Raw genomic sequence first — 26,549 nt, forward strand, 5'->3', positions numbered from 1 at the left:
CTGTGAGATTTAACATAAAACACTTATTTTTCCATTTTGTTTGAGGGATGTTTAGGTATTTTACTAGAAAATAACACAGGTCTCCTGTTTCATTATTCATTAAGTCGTTTAAAAGTGACACAAACAGCTGTTGCAACACATAACTGATTACTATTTCCATACACCATAATAATCTCTGGGTAATTTCCCTTTCACCCAACATTCGTGTGAAACTTTTTTCTTGTGACTAAAGGTGTAAATTATTGCTGAAATTCATCTGTGCTGAAATAACACACCTGTCTCTCAGATATTGAACAGGTGGCTGGCATACGACTAAATTGATGGAAATGATGCTGTTGATGCACTTGCGGCAACAAACAGAGCACGGCGCTGAATTAAATTCTGTATCATTTTTGTTTGACTTTGTGCTATTTCAGGTACAAAGTTCTAAGCTGATCTAGGACAACCGATCCCAGCCTTCATCACTACACAGGTATGAGAAACATCTGTGGATGAGCTAACATGACTCAGGGATTTATGACTCAAGCATGCATACTATTACCAATGCAGAGACAATTTGCAATTTAATATCACAGGTATGACTGTGTGGTGGGGGCTGTATCATTTTACTGAGACTGAAAGTCATCAATCAAAGACTCTGTATGTTTTCACTGCTGTTCAAAATGGAGCCCAGGTCTGCACCCGTCGCCTGCTCTGAATGACAATCGCTCACACAAAATGGTAACACGATGCATTGCACAGAAAATGATTCTGAACGTCTCGTGTCATGAGAGTGAAGGAGAAAATCAGAAACCCTACACGTGTCAAAATGACCAAATCTTTCAAATCATTCAAGTATACCGAAGGACTCGGTTGGGAGATGGTGCATGTTCAGATGAGTGTTCGTTGCATGTTCATTTTTGCACTTGCACCACTTTTCAAAGTTAATTATATTTATTACGAGCAAAACAAGCTTGATGAGAAGTATGCAGCAGGGGATTGAAACCTTATAATTGAAGTGAAGGCAGACAGAGAGAATAGTTCATATAGCGCCTTTTGTAAGTGGACTTCAATCAAGTATCATTACTGGCGTCATCACTAACCAGACCAGATTTGAGGTGTTCATTCAAACTCAATTTAGCCAAGAGGGTATGAATGGGCTAATTTAAGTGCCGGACCTCTCAATCAATTCATTTAAGTGATAAGAAAAACAATATATTCTATAATGGCTTAATCGATAAACAAGTAACCAGGGATCTGTGATAACAATTAAGTTTGTACTGAGATTGTTGATTCTAGCTTGTGAGTACTGGCATACACAAATAGGGTTCACAAATTTAGAGCCAAAATAACAATCTGGGATTTAACTTTAAATACATATCTAAAAAATACAGCTCTCTTTGTGCCAAGTTCAATATGCATTAATTACACAGAAAGGCTTATACATCAATGTCGTCATTTTTGACAGAAATTAGCAGCTTGGCTCTTATTCAAGTATATTACACTTTAATATGCCGTTGGTTCCCCCTTTGCAGCTTTTACAATTTTTACTCTTCTGTTAGAAATTTGTGCCAATTAATTATGTAGCGCTTTTATGAGGTCAGGCACAGATGTTAGACAGGAAGGCCTGGCTTGCAATCTTTGATCCAGTTTATCCCATTGGTGTTTGATGGGGTTGAGTTCAGGGCTCCGTCCAGGCCATGTTTATAAACCTGTGGCAATGGGTCTCATAAGTCCCATTCACACATACAGTCTTTAGTGTAAATTACTGCTTAAAAAAAAATGTGTGAACTGAACCTTTCTGGTAAATTTGTACTGTAAATTTACCAATAAGAGATGTGGTAAGATTATCAGTAATTTACTGGTATGATGCTATGTGTGAACAGAAAATAGGATTACTGGTAAGAGCACGCATGATCAGAACACGCTGACAGATTCGGGCCAATCATAATGTTCTGACAGATGACCCGTTTATCCCTGTGCTGTTTAGAGACGTATCGTACCACACACTTGCTACTTAAAGTCATGAACAACTGGAATTACTACCCGCATCTCTTTACCAAAGTTGTTTAAAAGCTTCCAGAATTGTCCAAGTCCTTGTGAAGCCTAATTTGTAAACATTACTGCTGTTCTGGTTGCAGGTTGTGAATGTTTTCTTCTATAGTTCAGTTTGAAGTCAATACAAGGTTGTTTGGTCAATAGCAACTGTGCAAGCGTCAGCAACACAACAAAAATACTGACAGTGTTTTATTAATAAGGCAGGTATGTAATTTGGTATCTGGTACCTGCTTGTACACATTACTACAAACATGTTAATGTAAAATGATGACTTTATTCTCGCTATATTGCGACTTTATTCTCGCTATATTGCGACTTTATTCTCGCTATATTGCGACTTTATTCTCGCTATATTGCGACTTTATTCTCGCTATATTGCGACTTTATTCTCGCTATATTGCGACTTTATTCTCGCTATATTGCGACTTTATTCTCGCTATATTGCGACTTTATTCTCGCTATATTGCGACTTTATTCTCGCTATATTGCGACTTTATTCTCGCTATATTGCGACTTTATTCTAACTCTATATTGCGACTTTATTCTAACTCTATATTGCGACTTTATTCTCGCTATATTGCGACTTTATTCTCGCTATATTGCGACTTCATTCTCGCTATATTGCGACTTCATTCTCGCTATATTGCGACTTCATTCTCGCTATATTGCGACTTCATTCTCGCTATATTGCGACTTCATTCTCGCTATATTGCGACTTCATTCTCGCTATATTGCGACTTCATTCTCGCTATATTACGACTTCATTCTCGCTATATTACGACTTCATTCTCGCTATATTACGACTTTATTCTTCCTATATTAAGACTTTATTGTCCCTATATTACGACTTTATTCTCCATATATTACCACTTTATTCTCCATATATTACCACTTTATTCTCCATATATTCTCACTTTATTCTCGTTATATTACGACTTTTTATTCTCGATATATTGCGACTTTGTTTACGGCTTTTTATTCTTGGTATATTACGGCTTTTTGTTCTCAATATATTACAACTTTTTATTCTCGCTATATTACGACTTTATTCTAGGTATATTACGACTTTTAATTCTCTATATATTGCAACATTATTTACAACTTTTTATTTTTGGTATATTACGGCTTTTTGTTCTCGCTATATTTCAATTTTATTCTTGCTATATTACGACTTTATTCTCGCTAAATTATGACTTTTAATTCTCTATATATTGCAACATTATTTAAAACTTTTTATTCTTGCTATATTACGACTTTATTTTCCCTATATTAAGACTTTATTCTCCCTATATTTCGACTTTATTCTCCCTATATTACCACTTTATTCTCCCTACATTACCACTTTATTCTCCATATATTACCACTTTATTATCCATATATTACCACTTTATTATCCATATATTACCACTTTATTCTCCATATATTACCACTTTATTCTCCATATATTACCACTTTATTCTCGATATATTGCAACTTTGTTTACGGCTTTTTATTCTCGGTATATTGCGACTTTATTCTAGCTATATTACGACTTTATTCTCGCTATATCACGACTTTATTCTTGCTATATTACGACTTTTAATTCTCTATATATTGCAACATTATTTAAAACTTTTTATTCTTGCTATATTATGACTTTATTGTCCTTATATTAAGACTTTATTGTCCCTATATTAAGACTTGATTCTCCCTATATTACGACTTGTTTCTCCCTATATTACCACTTTATTCTCCCTATATTACCACTTTATTCTCCCTATATTACCACTTTATTCTCCCTATATTACCACTTTATTCTCATTATATTACGACTTTTTATTCTCGATATATTGCGACTTTGTTTACGGCTTTTCATTCTCGCTATATTACGACTTTATTCTAGCTATATTACGACTTTATTCTCGCTATATCACGACTTTATTCTTGCTATATTACGACTTTTAATTCTCTATACATTGCAACATTATTTATGACTTTTTATTCTTGGTATATTACGGCTTTTTGTTCTCGCTATATTACGATTTTATTCTTGCTATATTACGACTTTATTCTCGCTATATTATGACTTTTAATTCTCTCTATATATTTAATTCTCAACATTATTTAAAACTTTTTATTCTTGCTATATTACGACTTTATTTTCGCTATTTTATGACTTTATTCTCGCTATATTAAGACTTTATTCTCGCTATTTTACGAATGTATTCTCACTATATTACGACTTTTTATTCTCGCTATATTATTAGTTAAATCTCGCATTATAATGACTTTAATCTCAAAATAGTTTTATTTTGTATTTTTGCTTGGGGCCCTAATCAGTACTGTGACACATGAAACAAGATACACAACGAGTTTTAAGAAAAAAAATGACTGCTTTAGGAATTTACTTATCATGGTTGAAAAACAGCTTTCTGGACCTACACACGCAAACGTTGATAAAAATAATGCAATATTTGTCAACTCTGTCAAGGGTTGCAAGCTAAAGATGCTATCATAGTTTGGAATGCAAATGTAATCAGGGCTTGTAGAAAATCGCTTTGTTACTTCCACATTACTTTCATCCCTGTTCTCCTATATTTTCCGCTTTCTCACCTTAATGGTATTCTAGTACTGATGTGTGAATGATATCTTATTGGTAAAAAGATGTAACGTGTTGTGTGTTTAAACCGCACATCTTTGTATTTACTGGTAAAGTCATTCTGGTAAATATGTGGTAATTTACCAAAATTACTATTTTGAGACTCTTGAACTCAATAATTAAATGGTGTGTACAGTTGCTCATATAGTGTACTTGTAAAGAATAAAGGATATGATTTGTTGTAGTGAGGGCATTTAGCATATTATCACATTGAATAATTACACAAACTGCAGATAATCACTCTTAATACTTAATATTGTTAACCATTGCCAAACAACACCTCCAACCAAAAATAATTAGCACATACTTTACATTCTCTTGTTATTAACACTGAAATAATGAGTTTAATGACATGCCCAAAAAATCCTTTCTAACAATAAGACATCATGAATGCACAGCCATCTCAGAGGATCTCACTGTTTAGCTGTGGCAATAAAAGTCTAAGGAAATAAACAGGCAAGGCAGGTGGCGGTTATGCATTGCAAACCACTCAAAAAGCAATGTCTTTTCACCATATGCAAGATAGAAAAACGATGCCGACCCACACAGAAAAATACCAAATAAAAGATTGCATATCAGCAATGGGTAAGAAAACTGAAGGATGGAGGAATACATCTCAAGTGACAATACAAATGGGAAAAATTTATTTACTTAAGCATTTAGCCTTAATCTCTTAGCATTAATCTCTCAACGTAATTAAATTTGTCATGGCGTTATCCGTGCGTAGGAGCCTAGTTGGGTCACTTGAGGTAAAACAGTAATGGGTGAAGTGATTTAAAATGTGATTCTGAAGCAAAAGGAGCTATGGATGGTCTGTGGAGATGCGAGATGACAGTTTACTTTGATTGGACACACAGTTCACTCGATCAGCCTGTTTGCCCGGTGCCAAGATTTCACTTACTTGCCTTAATGTGCACAACTTCAACCACAAAAACCCTTTCTATAGGTGAACACCTTTTCATTTTATCCCTTACCTGTTTGATGGTTTCTCTTCATCTTTGTGTTTGCTGCAATACTTGAGAAAAGTAAAATGCTTAGATCTTCTATTGTTATTTATATGTTAATGTGCAATGAAATTTTAACATTGAACTCCAATCCGAGTTAAATCTGACTATCCTACCATAGCTCTTTTGAATAACCGATTCTAAAACCTATTTAGTGCAATTTATACTTTTGCGCAGGACCTACACCATAGCCTGTATACCATAGGGTATCATTTTTTCGCCTCGATGTGCAGTTACACATGCAGATTGCAAGCAGGCAGTGTCCACGGGAATGTTACAGTATCGTAGCAAAAGCAGCAGAAGCAATGGATTGTGTACGTTTTTGGAGAAGCATCAGCAGTGATCGAGGTAAACAGACGTTTGTAATCACAGTTGTGCATATGGCTATATGTGTGGAAGATGATCAATGATCAAAGAATCATCATTTTGACAGGTAAAAAATCTGATGCTGGACACCTTCTAAGTCTGGATTTTGTGAGAATCACCCAGCTGAATTGCTCAAGGGCACCTCAGTTGCATCCAGGCATGAGACTCAAAGTCTCGGGTCACAAGCCTGACTCTCTAACCATTAGGCAATGACTGCCCAAATCAAATAAATAGTAATCAAAATAAGTTGATAAAAATAAATATAGTAAATAGTTAGGTTTGAGCTTATGCTTATTGGACCAACACTTAGGTTTTCATTTATTAATTACCCTGAAGAGCAACCATCCAGTTTACAAACACACTACAGCATCAACATGCAAATTATATGCAATGTTTTCCTGCACCGGAGATGAATGTAACAGCAGTTCAGGATTATTAAAGGTGAAGTTTGTAATTTATGCATCACTAATATCTGCAAACAGAATTGCAAATTATTTACCCAAAAAGATCACAACCCAAACTCACATTACTGGTGGAGCCAATGTTACCATGTTGGGATTTGTATTAAAGTGCACCTATTTTATTGCTAAAAACAACATTATTTTGTGCATTTGGTGTAATGCAATGTGTTCGCGTGGTTTATGGTTAAAACACATTATTTTACACAAACCATACATTTTGTAGCTCCAGATTTTGCTCTCTTCCTGAAATGCACAGATTTGAAAAGCGCTGAACAACAACGTTGTGATTGGTCTGAATGCCTCTGATGTCAGCCGGAAATGTGACGCTCCTTACCATGTTTGACAGATTTATGTTGGAAACGATAAATTGCGTCATCGTTTACGTTGGGTTTGTATTTTCGCATATCATTAACATGTACTAATACACACTTACACACCAAAGGAAATGTAAAATTGTGAATCGGACCATAGTTGCTCTTTAAACTTTATCATGAAGCTTTTTTTAAAAAATACACACATCACCTTTACACTCAGGACATGTAACCTCCCAGGTCCCAATCTCCTTAAATAAACCTCCCTGTGATTCATAAACCAAGACATAAGTGCCGCAGAGGCTACCTGTGTGTGACAAGGGAGTTGATCCTTCTGACAGGCGGGCATTTTTAACTGTTCACTCCTTGAGGATAAACACACTTTAATCTGTTTTGTCAGTAACCTTGCAAGACAAACACAAAAAGCACACATGCATAGACAAACTGACAAGCAAACTCGCTTGCAAAAAACAAACACAATCTCCCACATACAGACGGATATATATGGATGTGCCTGATCCTCTGCCGAGCGAGAGCATCTGTGTTGTGATGTTGTAGAGATGGAAATACCAACATGCCTCCCTGGACATGAATGATGAAAGACCAGACTATTCCTCTGCTGCGGCAAAACATAAAAAAATAGCAAACGCCTGCAAATTTATCAATCTCCGGATCACCCCATGCGTTAACCTGACTTTACCCTGCATGTGTGCACGGTGAGAAAGGGGAAATTCGGACTCGAGAGAGCAGGAAATGAGGAAGGAAATCGGTAGAGATGCAAATATTTTCACTAGAGAGCTTACTGAGAGTAAAAATATCAATATGTGTGTCATTAATTTACCTGCAGGACTTCAGTAAACGGAGCTGCTTTGTCTTGGATTCAGACTTCAGAATTCAAATCAGCTTCTGTAAAAAAACACAATAAAAAAAATCAATGAAAGCTATATGAATATGAATTGATCTTCTATTGATGAACCAAATAAGCTGTATGCATACAGAAACAGAAGATATACTAGGGGCTGTTTATACCTGGTATTAAGATGCGTTTTGTTCGATTGGATTGCAAGTGGATGAGAGAGACGCATTCACGTTAACACCCGGTATATTTATCTGTCTCTTTTGTTCACTTTCAACCGCTTTTGTCCTGAATAATGAGGGGATGGTCTGTCTGAGTCCCTTTGCTTTTGTTTAAACGGGAGCAGGAGAAATGACGTGTTTAAATTGATTTGCACTAATATTATGTCAGAGTCCACAGCTTGTGTTTTAAAGCTCACATAACACACGCTGTTTCTGCATTTCTGATGTTAATCTGGAGTACCTATAGAGTAGTATTACATCCTTAATATCTCTGAAGAGTATTTAGTTTAATCAGATTTATAAAAAAAGATTAGTTTTACTGTTTCTTTCTGATAACGTATGAAAAAATTAAGAAGGAGGAGTTACGAGCTGCAGGAGGAGCGAGTACGAGTCATGCAACACTACACAACACTATATAACTTATGATTCACTACATGTTCCTGTCATTTTTATAATATGCACGCGCCTATTTCCAACAAGTTTTACTTACCGCATTCAACTCATGACCCGGTTGGGACTTTTCAATGAAATCCAGCGCATCAAACACACACGCAAAACTCCGCTGCTACACCGGATAATAAACTATATCCATCATTTCCATAAGGCTGACTTTCTTCTCCTTACATCCAAAAACCCTTTCTTCTTTCGTGCCATTGTTGAGTTTTGAAATTAAACAAAGATGTTGCATGATGTGATTTTTGTAAGTTCTAGGTCCCTATTTTAACGATCTGAAACGCAAGTGCGAAGCGCAAAGCGCAAGTGACTTTGTGGGCGGATCTTGGGCGCTGTTGCTATTTTCCCGGCGGGAGAAATAACTCTTGCGCCAGGCGCAAATCAATAAGGGGTTGGTCTGAAGTAGGTTCATTATTCATAGGTGTGGTTTGGGCGTAACGTCAAATAAACCAATCAGAATGTTATCCAACATTCCCTTTAAACGCAAGGGTGCAAGTTCCATGGCGGGTTGCTATTATTATGACGGATTTACCAGGCGCACGCCAGGAGCGGTTCACAGCCAAGGAGACCCACATTCTTGTAAGAGGAGTCAAAGACAGAGAAGTTCTTTTGTATGGGGATAGGAGAAACCCGCCCAAATCAGCGTAGGTTAAACAGGTGTGAGAGGAAATAGCCACAATTGTCTCATCAGCTGGCATCCCCATCGTTGCGCCAAGCGCTACAATGATGTCAGGAGACGGGTAATCCCAAGCTTGCCAGCATAAATAGGCCACGCCGTGTAATGGGAGGTGGATCTTCCTCTACACAGGACCTGACGCCAGCTGAGGACATCGCTGTTTTGAATTCGGACCCAAGAAACGCAAGCAAGGTCCAACCCCAAAGTAAACTTACAAATCAAGTTAATTTACATTAAGGTTTCTTATGAAAACATTTTAATTATTATTTACATAAAATAAATGTAATACAGCCACACAACAAACTTATTTAAATATTTTAATCGTTATTTGCATGAGAATTTTTTAACGCAGCCACACAATAAATAAAAACTATCACCACAATGCTCACCACTATGATTTCCCTTATCTCATGTGTTAATATTTTTTATTGTAACAATTTATGATTTGCAAAAAATAACTGTTGCATCTGTGTAGATTAGATAAGCAAAGTGTGTGCACGTTGTGTACGCTATACATTATGGTCAAGCATGCGCCCTTAAAATAGCATAATGAACCACGCGCAACGCGACACTTACTTTAGACTAGTTTTTTTTTTGGTCAGTGGCGCAATTTTTTTTTGAAACTGCAAAATGGCATCAGGGATGGTTTGTTCCGCAACACGCCTCCTGTTTTGCGCTGAACTGCCCAGGGAGCGCAAGTTCATTCCCTAGTTTGCCGACGTGCGTCTGTGGAGGGAAAAACCCGCTGTGCGCCGGTGCAAAATACGAATGATACATGCGACACTGACAAAGTCAATTGCGCTGGGTGCAAGATAGGGCCCCTAGAGTCTCTCGCTGATCGACGGGTAGGCGGGGTTTTCCAGAAGAAGTGCCCATAAAAAGAAGTGATACGTATAGAGACCCCTGAAAAGTCAGCTGGGCCCGTAATCAAAAAAAAAAAACTTTCCGAAACTTGTACGAACCCTTGCGAAGTGCATTCGGCACGGAAATACTCTGTAACACGCCCAACTGCTTTTTTGACACTTTGCCTACGTTTAGCATTAGGAAACAACTCTATTAACTGTGTTAATAAGTCAGAATGCATGAAATACCATTGAACCTCCCCTTTAAGTAAACATGTACAGAGTTTTATACAGGTATAAGAGCTTTATATGATAATTCAGAGCAATTAAGCTTAAAATAAGTCTTTTTTAGCAAAAGATTGACAAAGGTTACCAGCAAGAATATGCCGTGATGGATACAGTATTCAGTACTTCCAAATATGGACAAAACAAGATTTTGATTTCTCTCTCACTCTCTCTTTCTCTCTCTCATTACCCACCATAGATGCAATGATATCTTTTCTTGCGAAACCACAAATGCAACAATGTTATCAGTCCAGCCTTCATTCATAAGTAACAATGTTTGAAGACCACAATTGATAAGCGCACACACACCTCTTTGGGACTTCAGCCTTATTACATCAGAATCACATAATCCCCCACAACACCTGTGACAAACCCTTAATGGTGTGGCTGCCATCTAAAATCGATTCAAAGAAAAATATCAAGTTTGCCATAATACTATTTTCTGAGATTACGGAGTAATGACAAAATGTCCTCGCTGGAGGTTCGTGTGGATTAATCGTTCTGCAGTACTCTAGAAGCGATTAGGATACAGGTGTTCCAGGCAGTCATTTAAAATCTGCTTATTAAAATAAAAGAGAAACACTTAATGAGCTAAATTTGCTTACCCCATTGGCAGATTTTTTTGCATGCATGTTTTATGCACAAAATCACTTCAATTTGATATTTTTGGTCTAAAAACTATTTTCTTGGGTCGTTTTGCTCATCAAGAAAAAGCATCTTAATTTAAGATTTTTTTTCTGAAACAAGACAAAAATAAGACTTTTTTCTTGAAAATATTTTTTTTTCAGTGTAATTGGTATTGTTATCTAGATTTAAAATAAATACTCAACAATTTTTAAATAAAGACATGTTTTCTTGATGAGCAAAATGACCTAAAAAAGCTAGTTTTAGACATAAAAAACATATTTTAAGTGAATTTGTGCTTAAAACAAGCAAATAAAAAACTGCAAAAGGGGTAAGAAAAAAAATCTTGAAATAAGTTAACTTTTTTCTTAAACACTCAATTCAAGAACATTTTATGTAACATTTTCATACTGTATCCCACACTGCAAAAAAAAATATTTTCAAGAAAGCATTTTCTTAGTATTTTTGACTTTTGAAAAATATCTAAAAATTCTGAAGTTAGAATTCTTAAACACTAAATTCAAGAAAAATTAAAGAAAAATTTGCTTACCCCATTGGCAGATTTTTTTGCTTGTTTTATGCACAAAATCACTTAAATTTGATATGTTTTCGGTCTAAAAATTAGACTTATTATCATCAAGAAAAAGCATCTTAATTTAAGAATTTTTTAGATATTTTTACGGAAAACAAGACAAAATACTAAGAATGTTTTTTTCTTGAAATAATTTTTTGCAGTGCATTGGCCTTTTTTTTTGCTCGTTTTAATCACAAATGTACTTAGATTTGATATTTTTGGTCTAAAAAGTAGACTTGTTTTCTTAGGTTGAAAACCAAATTTCTTGATTTAAGAATTATTAGATATTTACTGAAAACAACGTTTTAGTGATATGTTACACATACTGCAGCCTGCTTTACAGGAGGTAAATGTAGCAAACAGCAAATATGCCAATGTGGGATTTTTTATAGAAAGACTAAGAATACTGGGGAAATACAGGTAATTATTTAAACTGAATATAGGCGGGAAAGAACGGTAAAATACGGTAGAATCCCAGGAAAAAAGGGAGGGTTGACAGAAAAATTGTCCGTTATTCACAGTGATATCAAACAAGACTGTGTATCATTTTTTATAAGATGATTGTAACCGGAAAACATTAACACATACAATGTTAAAAGTGAAAAGTTGGATTAACTTTAAAACTACAGTACTTTAACTGAAAACACCCAACTATTTTTTTCAACAAAAATTTTTTCACTTAACATATAAGTTGAATTTTTTTTATGTTACCAATTGAAGTAATTCACTTTTACAGTGTAATGCTAATAAGCAAATATGCTTGAATATGATTTTTTGAGTGAAACTAATTGTAAAAATACATAATGTAAAATTCATGTTGTCTGCTGTGCAAACATTTTCTGTAAGAAGCGTCGACGTCATACCAGTGGTTTGAACAATGTATGTAAAAGCTGCTCATTCTCTTTGTTCTGTAATGGCATTCTGAGCAATCAAATTAATCAAAGTCTAAACAGTCTCATGATGAGAATAAATGATGCTTGTTTATAATTCAAACGTTCTGTTGACACAAACTTTCATTTATTTAATTGTGTGCCAAATGGCTCTATGCATGTAGTCAGAGGGCCGAGTCACTTAATGGAAAGCTATTAGCGCTGTGGCTGGGCTAATGACTCAAGAAAAATCAATTTGGTTCTTTTCTTTAAAAGCTTTAAGCTCTTTTTTTTTAAAGCTCACATCACGGTCTTTAGCCTAGTCAAAAGTAAGCCAGTCACAACAGCATACTAATGGTAGGACACGGTGTTGTAAAAGCAACAAACGTTATTACTAAAATGTGGCGAAGAGGCCCAAATCTGCTGTAAATCAAAGTCACAATCAGAGGAACAAAGCTGCTAGATTCTTTATAGTAACCCTGTGCGCCACTTAAAAATTGGAGCTTTATAACCTTCCCCAGTCCTCCATATTAAACAAAACAGTTACAACGTCTGCTAGGTGATATTTTAAACGTCCCGTGACAAATAAATACAGTAGGGGAGAGTGGGGTAAAGTGAGACATCGGGTAAAGTGAGACACCCCCTGTATCTAGGCAACTGAAGACATTTGTGGTCCTATGACCATTATGTTTTTAAGCCCCTCAAATTTCCCCTTGGCCATGAAGGACAGGACCTCATGCTGCTGTGGTTGACATGTTTTTTTCACAAAAATATATTTTTTGCTTGTAAAAGTAAATTTTCTTGCTGTCAACTTAATCAACTGTTGTGTCAAAGCAAATTGATTCAGGTAGAAAAACTTATATCACACATGTTTATGAACTACCAACATATAAAACCTTGTGTTGATGCTAGCTGAAGATTAGCCTGAATTTCCAAGAGAGAGAGTTTTTTTCCAAAATGTGGTGGTGGGGTAAAGTGAGACAAATGATGTGGGGTAAAGTGAGACATGAGGCACAAGTTCAGTTTAGTCTAAAACATATTTTAATGTAATATTACATTACATATGTTTTATTTTTAATGTTATAAACATTGCAGAAAAACCATTATGCCTAGTCAATACACCAGGAAGACAGCCTGGGGAAAAACACCCCTTGAGGAGATGGAGAGTGCAGCTGCTTAGGTCAAGGAAGGAAAGAAGTCTCTAATGCTATGTACACACCAAACGCGAGGCATCATGGTACTGTGGGTTCACACCAGACACAAGTTCAACAATTTGCGCAAGTAGATTACATACAAAGTCAATGCAAAGACGCAATCAGACACGTCCTCGCATGTGGCGATGCGAATGACGTGATATGGGTGGCGCGTTTTCCACGAAAACACGCGCTATTCCCCGCAAACATGTCTTCGCCCAATTTGAAACTATTCAACTTGAGCGAAAAATTCCATTACACAATGTTAAATCCTGCGAGTAATCTAGATCAAGTAACGCACTGCCCCGCATTTGGTGTGTACGTAGCATTATTCACTCTAGATTACTCACGGGATTTAACATTGTGTCATGCAAATTTTTCGTTCGAGATAAATATTTTCAACTTGGGCGAAGACATGTTTGAGGTGAATAGTGCGTGTTTTCGCGGCAAATGCTCCGCTCATATGGCGTCATTCGCATCGCCCCAGGCGAGGATGCGTCTGATCGTGTCTTTGCATTAACTTTGAATGTAATCTACTTGCACAAATCGTTGAACTCACGTCTGCTGTGAACCCACAGTAAGAGCAGCTGCAAGGGATAGAAATATTGATAGATGGTTCTGATTGTCTTTTGCGCTGACCCGCAGACACTAGCTGGCTCTAAGGGTCCTTTGTTCTGACCCCCAGACTGCGTTTTAATCTAACTGGTTCTATATGTCATTTGAATGTTAATTAAAAAAATTTGAATTGTCGGAGCCAATGGTCTACAGTGGGCAGCGCTCCGACATGTGGTGCTTTCACACTTTCTGGGAGTTCGATTCCCGGCTCGTGGTCATTTGCCGATCCAATACCCTTCTCTCCTCCCTGTACTTTCCTGTCCTCTTCAAAACTCACTGTTAAATAAAGGCAAAAACTGGCCAAAAAATATAACTTTTGAATTATGTTATGTTGTATTTGATTTTGGTTCAGAGTTACTGTACTTTCAAGTGTTTAGAAAAATAATGTTCTTAATTGACCAATCCCCTTGATTCTGTTACTATTCCAACATTAGTTCTGGAATGTGTGGTTGTCAAGCTAGCCGTCAGGATTTTATCTGTTACAATATGTGCTGTTATGGTAGTTTCAGAGTGTAAAAAGTAAGTGGATCAGTTTACCCCGAGCTGGTTCACTTTACCCCCTTGATTTTTCTGGTCTGTCTCAGTTTACCCCTAAGCTGGGGTAAAGTGAGACACAAGACCACCTTTTTTAAAACAATCATATTTTCACTGCTCTTCGTCCTGAATACATTCTGGTAATTTCCATAGCTAGGAAACATCCTGAATTAATGGGAAATGTGTAAATTTGACTGATATATCATTTTAGCTCGCTTAGAGGGGAGCAAATGTAAAAAATGTCTCACTTTACCCCACTCTCCCCTACATAATCTAAACCACAAGGGTCGTAGGGGCAGACAGGTTTTAAATTAATCCAGGACTAGGTTGCATTAGGACATTTAAGTAGTTTTTACAAACCTGACTATGCATCTTGAGACAAAACAATGACACTTGATGTATGTTAAGAAATTAATGCAACTTAAACATGCATTGTAGTCTGGGACTAGGATAAATCCTGAACCACATGAAAGGAAACTGTATTATTCAAAAGATGACAGTATATGACTACATGCATGAAATGCGATTGAAATCTGAAATGACACAAAAAAGATAAAACATTTACATCCTGAGTGTTCATTCACAGCACAAACATTTTTGGGTTTGATCCCAGTGCACATTACATGCTTTGGAGCAAACAGTCAGCCAAATCCATAAATGTTAATGTGAAATTTCTGAGCTGGATCTTTTATTGAATTAGTCAAAAGCACTCATGTGAATTCTGTAGGAAACACTTTAATGTGTTGTGTAATGTGACCTTTATAGCAGGTAATAAAACCGACCCGCTGTCTTGTGATTTTCCAAACACACCCTCTCATTTTGTTGACTTGCTCCATCGAACCTTCCCGCCATGACAGGATCTGAAGCAACACATATCCTGATAAAATCTCATGGTCACCTACCCTTGCATGCAATAGCAAAAACATGACATGACAAAATCTTCCTGACATGCGAAAAACAGTCAGACATCCTCATGACTGTATAATGATATATCTGTAAGGCACAGCTCATGAATATCCTCACTATCTGAGACTAGTGTCAAGTTGCTGATGGTTGATGCTGTGCCCTCCAAGGAGGTGAAAAGTAGGAGCACAGCCATAAAAGCATTAGGTATAAAAATATATGACTATTTATCAGCGACAGGCCAGACAAAAAGGCACACTTTCCAAAGGACAAAGCTCTTAGGACAACCTTTTAAATTATGTAAACTCAGAGGTGAACGGATCAACGAATGCTGCAGGGATCTGCTGATGCGAAATTGTTGACTTTTCGTTACACTTAACATATTCACATTCAAATCGTCGCCGAGGACGACAATTACCCTTTCCATTTCCTGGATGCGGTAATTGTTATTTCACCACAATAAGATCAACACAAAAAAATTGCGTCTGCGTCTTGAGGCCAGCGGTCGTTGCCGGTGGGATTAAGTGAATAAAAAGGGCAGGACAGAAATATAAATGGAAAAATAAAATAGCAAAATTTCCACCTCCCCGGTCGTCATCGGTCAGACTAGGAAGCAAATCCTGGCTGTCAGCAACAGATGATAACAGCGTTTCAACTTTAATGTCATATAACATAGATAATCCTCTTTGACGCAGAGTGGCAGCAGACAAAAGCGGCTGGCGGCGCATGTCTCCTTTCCTTCGCTTTCTCTCTCGTTTCCTAAAACTTCACAACATTCCAGATGAAGTCTTCACTCACACCTTGAACTTCAGTGCTGATGATCAGATTTTACCTCACAGTCCATCTGTTTGTTTCCAACTATACAATCAGGCTTTCTGACTAAACATCTGTCACTATCTCCTTTACTTTCTCTCTCCCTCCCTCTGTCATAATTGCTGTACACCAATTATACAGTATTGACAGACAAATGGAGACATATTTATTACAGTTATATCTATAATATTATATGATAAATGTTAATAATCTACCGTAATTTGTTTATGAAACTACAAAACAGATACAGTGATTCTCACGAAGTCCAGATTTAGAAGGTGTCCAGCATCAAAATTTTTAAAAAGCCCTTTTAATTTTTTTTGCACATATAAGATTAAGGTCTGAACTTACTATTACTATTATTTTTACAGGATTTAAAAAAATATTTCCTATAGAATTATGTACATTTTTAGATTATCATTATCAAAAATGATCATTACCGCAACATGATATTACATTAAATATATGCATTTACAAACTTATGTTTTGGTAATGAGAACTAAAAAGTTGTCTAGGTACTATGACAAACAAAATTTCAACTTTTATCTGGAGAGAAAAATAAGAACTGCTTACCTGGTGGCCAATTATGTCCCTTCCAAATATGTTTTTTTTAATGTTAGTTCCTTGAGGGCTTAAACAATGATTGAAAATTGTTGCGGAGGATGAGAAAATTGGTCTTGGACACATTTTAATTCCTTATTATTGTCTCTACATTTACCAATGATCACCAAATACCACATGTTTCTTTACTGTAAATGTTTATAGTATAACATGCACTGAAACTTTTTATTTTTTAGATTTTTTAATTATAAATATTTCCATGTCAAAGAACCCATATCCAATCACGTTGCGGTAATGAAAAGTTTCCCCTTAAATGTGGAAAAAAACAAAATTGTTTTGTATGATGTCATTTGAAATCATGTGCAAAATAGTACATGAAGAGATGTTTGTAACTGTATGCTTCTTATTTTGATAGCATTTACTTTTTTATAAAAATGTTTCATGACACCTCATGACAGTCTTATTTCGCGAGAATCACCCAGTTGTACACACATTGATTCTTCTTATATTTTCATTTCTTTTTGTTGCACTATAGCATTTGCCATTATTTCTTCTCATTGTCTTTCGGTAAAGTCCCTTATACAGATCACTGTCATCCATGAGCTGGCATGGGGTAATAAAAGAAGAAGGATGAACGTCTAAGCTGTCAAAAGAGTACAGATTATTGCCTAAAGATCTACAGTGTGCTTTAAGATTGAATAAGCTACAAAATGTTCATTCACAGGAGGGATAAATGTGGCCCTTGATCACACAATTTTTTAAAATACTTACACAGAGAGTCACAGTCATAATAAAGCATCAATGCATTTCTCTTCTTTTTATAATGTTGGTAAATATCACTGTGATGATTAGCAATGACAAACAGCAGGAGGAAATCATGCTGATCCTTGTGAATGCAAAAATTTTGAGCTGTTAAAAGAATGAACGTTTCTGCTGAATCATAAACATGACTAATAATTTATAAAGCCTCTAAATGAAGATCATTCAAATACATAATGCATGAAAGCAGTGCTATCTGCTCTCAAAAAGTGCTTGGCCAGATGCAATACCTTCAGTAGCAGCAGGGGCGGCGCTAGATGCAGACTCACAAAAAGATGTTACTCCAAGCACGAACTGCACAAACATTTTTATTACAAAATTTACATTTATTAGTGTCAGACTAAACAAGAGGCTTTTCAGAATTTGAAAAAGGTTGTGCACGCTGGTCACAAAAAACTATACATGGAACACATCCACTTTATATTGTATGGGGCAGTTTCCAGGATATGGATTAGATTAATGCAGGACTAGGCCTTAGTTTCATGGGATATTAAGTAGTTTTACAAACATACCTTTAAAAAAAACATAACTGATGTGCATATTGAGACAAAACAATTGCACTGATATATTTTAAAGGGAACATATTATGAAAATCTGACTTTTTCCATGTTTAAGTGCTACATTTGGGTCCCCAGTGCTTCTATCAACCTAGAAAATATGAAAAAGATCAATCCAGTAACTTAGTTTTGGTAAACCATTTTCTGTAAAAATGTGAAAAATAGGTCATTGAAATGTATCTCCCCTTGTGACGTCAGAAGGGGATAATACCGCCCCTTAATCTGCACTATACAACCATGGCACTTCCATTTAGTACAGAGATCAGCTCATTTGCATTTCAAAGGACACACCCAAAAACTGCATATTTTTGCTCACACCTACAAAGTGACCATTTTAACATGCTATAATTAATAAATTATCTATATGGCATTTTGAGCTAAAACTTCACATAGATACTCTGGGGGCACCAAAGATTTATTTTACATCTTAAAAAAGTCTTGTGAAATGTCCCCTTTAAGATATATCAGTGCAAGCTGTTTTCAAATAAGACAGCTCAAACATGCATTTTAGTCATGGTCTAGACTTAAGCCACGTCCAGCAAATTGCCCCATATGTCTAAATACAACCTGAATGTATTATTTGTAGAGCTTATACAATGTTGATATTTGGTGCTATAAAGCACACAATGTAATGTACATCTATTTATTCTTTAGCAGACACTTTAATCCAAAGCGACTTACAAATGAGAATTTAACATTTTGTAAGTGAGCTAACATAAAGTGCAGCTTACAAAGACAGGTAGAGGTCATAGTACAGAAAAGCTCTTAAAGGTCTGCTGAGAAACATGCGCTTACAAGCTACCATGCTGCTACAATTACTAAAGCTTGCAAGATTTGAGATATATAAAATCTCAAATAAATATAAATCTTAGTACAATAAGAGTTCAATCTTGGGTAATTTGCTGAAAAGTTTAACTGTTGTACATAATATTAATGTGGCTAGATAGATGTTTAATTTACTAAACTCTAAATGTCACATGAAACCATAAAACAGCAAATGTTGCTAATGAAAGATTTTGTTATGTTTTTCCTTTAGCTCTGACAAAAGCATACACATTTTGAACATCATTTACTGAGACACAAACACAATATCTATACAATTATTTGCAAAAAAACCTTTGCAGAAACCACTGTAACTGGCCCATCTGGACCAGCACTAAGAAAAGTAACAGAGAGCAACAACACATAGTAACACATATACTGTGATACTTCAGCAGTGGTCCGATGATGATAATGAGAAACTTGACTGAGAAACAACATCTGGTCTGCTTTTACACATTTCTCATCACCTCACCATCACTGCGGAAACAATCAGCACCTTAACTGAATCAAGGAAGTAAAAGAATCCCATCTTTGTGTATACCACACTAAAATAACAGAACTGTCAAAATGGATCAATGTCCTTTTTTTGGGGAAACACCAAGTTATTTTAAAGGTGCACTGTGTAATTTCTAGGAGGATCTCTTGACAGAAATGCAATATAATATACATAACTATATATTATCAGTGGTGTATAAAGACCTTAAATAATGAACTGTTATGTTTTTATTACCTTAAAAGAGCAGTTTTATCTACATACACTGCGGATCCCCTTACATGGAAGTCGCCATTTTGCACCACCATGTTTATTCAGTAGCTCTAAATGGACAAAATGCTCTACAGAGTGAGTTTCATTACTACATTGTCTCCGCTAGATGGTGCTAAAATCTACACACTGCACCTTTAACTCTTTCCCCACCATTGACGAGTTATCTCGTCAATTAAAAGGAAACATTTGCATGAAAAAAAAATGTGTTCCTGATGAATTTTCATAGTTATCTATAATACCGCTATTATCAACTAGATGGCGATCCACTTACCAAAATTATAAAAAACTGAAGCAAAAAAATATTATTATTTTACACTCTGTGTATGTTTTGATAACCGTTCTGAATCTGATATCTTATAAAATTGCTTCACAAAAATGCAATTACTTCAGCTTTTGCTAAATTTATTTTTTTTCTTTTGTTTTTTTAAGAAAAAAAAACATTTAAAAGTATAGCAAAGAAAAAATATAGCTAGGATGAAAGTTTTTTCCCCGTTTTGTTTGTTTGTTTATTGTTTGTTTGAAAGCAGAGGGATATTTTATTTTACATATTTGTATGTGCTGGGCAAGCAAAGATTAATCGCGATTAATTGCATACAATTGCATACAAAATATGTAATATGTAATTATTATTATGTATATATAAATACACACATATTCATGTATGTATTTAAGAAACATTTACATGTGTATAGAGTATATATTTATTTATATTTTTATATATTCTATATAATATATAAACTAAAAAAATTATATATAAATAAAACATTTTTGAAATGAATATGTGTGTGGTTAAATATACATAATGATTACACACAGCACAAACTCATATATTATGCCAACAATCACTTTTAATTTGGTATGCGATTAATCACGATTAATCTTTGCCCAGCACTAGTTTATATATTTTTATATTTTAAGAAAATTTTCATAGAAGGCATTTTGTGAAACTTTTGTGAAAAGTGCGGGCAACTTTTCAAAAGAAAAAAAAAGGCTGACGGGAAATTAGTTATAGAATGTTTTCTTTTAATATTAGGTTTTTAAACCCCACAAGTGATAATACATAAAATACATAAATCTAAGCTTAAATAAAGCATAATTCCAACTTTAAATTTAACCAGTAGGTAATGTGTGTTTCGTGAAAATTTAACCCATGACTTTGTGCTGCTAACGCATTGCACTATTATTTGAGCTACAGGAACACATTGTGCAAGTCATAACATCTTACCATCTGCCTTGCTCTTAAATCCTACTTTACATGCACAATTACACATTTTCAAACGTATTAGGTTGTGTCATGTTTGAGATCTCTGACACCAAACAACATTTCTTGTCACACATCTTCAACGACCATGATGTATCAAATAGTGAATGGCATATTGTTTAAAACACAAAAGTCTTTTGAAACACGAGTCTAAGAAAACAATGACATGACATTGATTTTTGGTTACCATGAACACACTGTGTCACTTTCATTTGGTTGTATTTTGCATAATAAAATTTCCTCTGGGGAGTTGTACGATAACTCTGCTATGTCCACCTATTTCACATTTTCAATGTGTTTCCTTTCAAATTAAAAAGTCAGTAATGTCCTCTGCCCAAAATCTGTCACTACAATCGTACCTGAAAAATTCAACGACGTGACATCCAATCTAGAATACTCAGTCAGAGAGGTTTAACATTCATTTCGAGTTCTTCTCTGGCTTCAACTCAGAGTCATTTTGTCTGGATGTATCCATTAATGCTCAGACTTCCGAGAAATCCTAAATAAATGTATTAGCACAATCTATCCTAAAAATGCAATTGACATATTTTGCATGCAATTGACATAAATTTTATGTTTAAATGTATTTTTCATATAAAGATGATTTAATACTTATTAACCTACACCGGCCCGTGGTTGGGCCCTAGGAGCGTGTCTATACTTTGTTTTATATCAATTATTCAATCAATAATCATTAACTTTGCATCATTTGAAAGCTCAAACACTGTAGTTTCATGTTCTGAGCTTGTTTCTGCAATCAATTCACCAGAGCTGAAAGGGTTAAGTAGAGCAATTTTAGTGATCCATGGGCACCAGTGTTGTGGGTAACACATTACAAGTAACGTGCATTACGTAATAATATTACTTTTTTAAAGTAACAAGTAAAGTAACGCATTACTTTATAAATACACATTAATATTTGAGTAAAAAAAACAAAGCCTTAGCAAAGTAAAAAAGTAACGCAAAAGTAATACTATTATTACTTTCCATGAAAAGTAACTAAGTAATGCAAATAGTTACTTTTTTGGGGAGTAACTTAACTCTTTCCCCGCCAGCATTTTTTTTTTAAAAAAGTTGCCAGCCAGCGCCAGCATTTTTCATGATTTTCACAAAAAATAAAAAAGTTTAATGCCTTCCAGAAAATGTTCTTCTTTAAATATATAAACAAACAATATATCAGATGAAAGAACAGACCCTCTGCTTTCAAAAAAAATTAATCCTACCTTCATTAGTTCTCTTGTAATCACCTCTCAAACATGGGTAGGTTTCTTTAAAAACACCCAATTTTGAGAAAAAAGCTGAGCTAATTCCATTTTTACGAAGGACTTTTGATAGAGATCAGATGCAGAGTGATCTTTAAAACATACACAAAGTTCTCTCTCTTTCACGTGAGGCGCTACTTCCGGGTTGTATAAGTTGCAGAAGTGCCGGAAAATCTTGTCCTTGGCGGGGAAGCGTTTTCTCTTAATTGACGAGATATCTCGTCAATGGCGGTGAAAGAGTTAATATTATAATGCATTACTTTTAAAAGTAACTTTCCCCAACACTGATGAGAACACACTTCCACTAAAATGTTCAGTAAGCTGTCAACGCAAATGGTGCCTACTTCCATGCCAGCTGATTTTGAAACATCCATCATAAAAAAATATAGATGAATAAAGAGTAACAGAGAGTGCATGCAATATTAGCTGTTTATAGGGTTAAATGAAATTGTTTACGTAATACTGTAGGTGTTATAAAACAGTTTAGTTACAATCCTTGATTCTGATTGGTCAATAGCTAGTGTGTTTTATTTTTGATAAAAATTGTACCCAACAATTTTGTGCATCACTGCACAGCACCTTTAGCAACGTAAACATTTATGAAATAGTCAGGGACTATTTTTCCAGAGAAAGTGTTTTACCTAATAAAAGTTGCTTTTAATATTTGTATTGTGTGGTAACTGTTTGTGAACAAGTCACGGCTGAAAGGGTTGAATTGACTCTGCTTTAAGTTATGCCTTACAACGCCCTTGACTTATTCACGATATACTGTAGCACAGCCTCGTAAGCCTTTTTGCTTACATAGGGAACTAACAGTATATTTCTTCAAGTTTTGCTTGTGTACCTGTCTCTATGGCTGATTTAGTAGAGCTGCAAATGCTATTCAGTTCCCAGGGTACATGAATGAAATGTACATCTTTGACTTTGAAAACTACTCTTACCATATCATGCACAGAAAAAGGCAAAACTTCTATTGCAGTAGAGCATAAAGCAAACAAAAACAAAATCTGATTGAAATGACTCATCTCTGAAAGGCCAAGCTGACATATCATGGTACAAAAAGGTCAGTATACGGTATATGTTACTGTGCTATGGGAAAGGTGTGATATGAGTCTATGAGCTCAGCCCAGGTGTGAAGGGGGAAAGAGAGATTTCCTAACAAACCTCTCCCCACCGCGGAGTAAAAACTCAATTAGAAGCCACTGCAGGTACCAGGCCTGTTATTTGACAGCGGTTATTGTTTTTGCTCATGCAGACCTCGAATTTTGGGTTTATTCTACCTTGAATCAATCTAATTTAACTGGAGGATTGGAAACTATATTAAACTCCCTGAGCAGAGGGCTATTCCCAAATTTTTGCAAAACAAAAATTGAATTGGCAATCTTTTTTTTAAACCTACCCACATTCTAACTTTTTTTACAATATGATCGCAGAAGTTCATAGCGGACTGATGCAAAATATGCTACATTTACAAGCCTAAACTACTAATGAAACCTATGGATGTAAGCCTGTGGTGGATCAATACAAGGGAAACTCGGTGAATGACAATCAAACAGTATCTCCCAGACAGGGAATTGGGGAAACTGTTGCAGTGTGAAGGACCAATTTCTCACAAAAGTGGAGAAACCTCGAAGGAAACAATGAGACGACATACAACTGAATCTTTTACCTATAGCCACCCGAACACGGCTGGATGTATTTATTTGGAAAATAAGGTAAGTTATTATTATTTCTACATTAATATACAATGGCTTTGAATGTTGCTGATACAAAATTTTGATTCAGAATGATCCGTTTTATAATAGAAGTTAATTGAATCATAAAATTAGATTTTATTATCATTTTTAAGTGTTAAATCAATGAGGTGTGTTAATACAATACAATTGTTTACATTTTTATGCATTTGGCAGATGCTTTTATTCAAAGAGGGAGGTTGCATACTGGGCGAGAAGCACAGCGCTGCTTCACATGAAGGACAACTCGCGGGTATCGTACACCAGACAGGCACATTAAATAGCATGAGATTAGTAAGAGTCTACTTCAAGATGCAAAATATGCGTTAGAGTTAAACATTTGATTTTTACAGTTTTAGAATCTATTCGGCTAATCTCCGGGTCTGGTGGTGGTATCACTTTTAGCATAGTTTAGCATAATCCATTGAATCTGATTAGACCATTAGCATCGCACTCAAAAATAACCAAAGAGTTTCGATATTTTTCCTATTTAAACCGTGACTCTTCTTGAGTTACATCGTGTACTAAGACTGACAGAAAAGTAAAAGTTGCAATGATGTTGCAGTGCTCGAAAGCTACCAAGGGGACTACTTTCAGGCGCCGCATAATATCATTGCGCATTTCCTTGATTATTACGCTAGAATGAGAGTATAGTTCCTAGCTGTATCTGCCTAGAAAATCACAAATTTTTATTTTCCGTCAGGGCAAGTACACAATGTAACTAAAAAAAGAGTCAAGTTTTAAATATGAAAAATATCGAAACACTTTGGTTATTTTTTAGCGCGATGCTAATGGTCTAATCAGATTCAATGGATTGTGCTAAGCTATGCTAAAAGTGCTAGTGCCAGACACAGAGATCAGCTGAATGGATTCCAAAATGGTAAAAATCTAATGTTTAACTCTAGGGGGGCTGGAAAATGTGCATATTTTCAAAAAAAAAATTCAAATATGATGTTATTTCATGTTAAACTATGTAAGTGGCGCTGTTAAGCGCAGCAGGGACTTAAGCAGCATCCAGAGTCACAGCGGACAACCGGTGTCAGGTGCGGCTGGTGTGAGTACATTCATAGAAAATAATGTGTTCGATTTTTAGATACATGGGCTGCGTCCGAAACCGCATACTGTATAGTAGGTACTGAATAAGATGAAGTACTTACTTGCCGTTAAAACAGTAGGTACTGTATAGTATGAATCCTGGTAGTATGAATGAGATTCGGACGTACTACATCCGCCATGTTGCTACATGACGTGACATACGTCGTCATCACGTCATGTCATTCCAGCGCAAAAACAGCCGCATGCCTCTTCTTCTTCGTTGGATAACTCCTCTGCCAAGGCATCATGGGATAGTGAAGTGTCCATCGTATGCACACTGCAAAATCTAACCGGAAGTAGTAGGTCATCCGGGTACTTTTCGCATACTGTTTTTCGAATACTATGTATTCGGACATACTACTCGCCTCGCCTACTGCATTTCGCGTACTATATAGTATGAAGCAGGCGGTTTCGGACGCAGCAATGGCATGACGCGGCACAACGCATCTGGCTGGTGTGCGGCCTCCTTTATAGTGCATTACAAGGTATATAGATTTTTATATTAACTTTTTAGGTGCAAAGCTATATTTTTTTAAAGTGTACAGCTCCAGTGATGACTGGTGTAGATTAGGGGTGTGCAAAAAAATCGATTCACATTTGAATCACGATTCAAGCATTGCCGATTCAGAATCGATTCATAGAATTCCAAAAATCGATTCATATATTTTTTTTTAACGCTGTGTTACTATTGTCCTGAAATGAGTTTATCTCAGTATTCCCATAGATGGCGCGTCGAAGTCACACTGAAAGCTCGCGTGCAGTTTCAGCGTGCCTGCGGTTTCTATGGCGATAACTGGCTCTTTTCTATTATTATTAATAAACCATATATTTTCTAAAACCTATTGCAATGAACGAGCAAAGCTCAAGCTGACTCAAGATTTACAAAGTGCAAAGCTGTAATGTAAAGTCCCCTGTCAGTGGGACAGCATGTAGACTTTTGAATCTGAAACAATGAGTGGATTTAGCTTTTTTTTCAATCGGCAAGAGAAATAGAAAGAGAGGCACTTTTCCTGCTTCTGCTCTATCTAATAGAAATAATAACCATTATAACACCAGTCACATTTATAATCTATAGACCTGCACTGTCTATCATTAATATACTATATTATTGTATTTAATAGAGTTTCATAAAAGGGGTCATCTAATTGCTTCATATCAGTTTTTATTTTTGCATAAAGACATAAAGTAATATCAAACTACATTTAATTTGTTATGTTTATTTTCTTCAAAATTGTATATCTACTACAATCAGTCACATAGGAAAAAGTAAACTACATTTACATACTGTGAATCGTTTTTGAATCGAAAATCGATTCTGAATCGAATCTTGAGCCTTAAAATCGGAATCGAATCGTGAAATTTTCTGAATCGTGCACCCCTAGTGTACATGCTGCCTAT

General features: G+C 35.6%; 1 protein-coding gene across 1 annotated transcript in view; it reads right to left on the bottom strand.

The window, feature by feature from the left end:
* The window catches only part of tspan9a (tetraspanin 9a), a 187,385-nt gene that overhangs the window by 155,204 nt on the left and 5,632 nt on the right, over positions 1-26,549 (bottom strand). Inside the window, exon 2 of the mRNA XM_065283516.2 lies at positions 7,659-7,723. The gene's annotated coding sequence lies outside the window, so the exon portion shown is untranslated. The remainder of the gene's footprint in view (positions 1-7,658; positions 7,724-26,549) is intronic.

Source organism: Paramisgurnus dabryanus, chromosome 9 (assembly GCF_030506205.2).
Source record: "Paramisgurnus dabryanus chromosome 9, PD_genome_1.1, whole genome shotgun sequence".
Taxonomy (NCBI): domain Eukaryota; kingdom Metazoa; phylum Chordata; class Actinopteri; order Cypriniformes; family Cobitidae; genus Paramisgurnus; species Paramisgurnus dabryanus.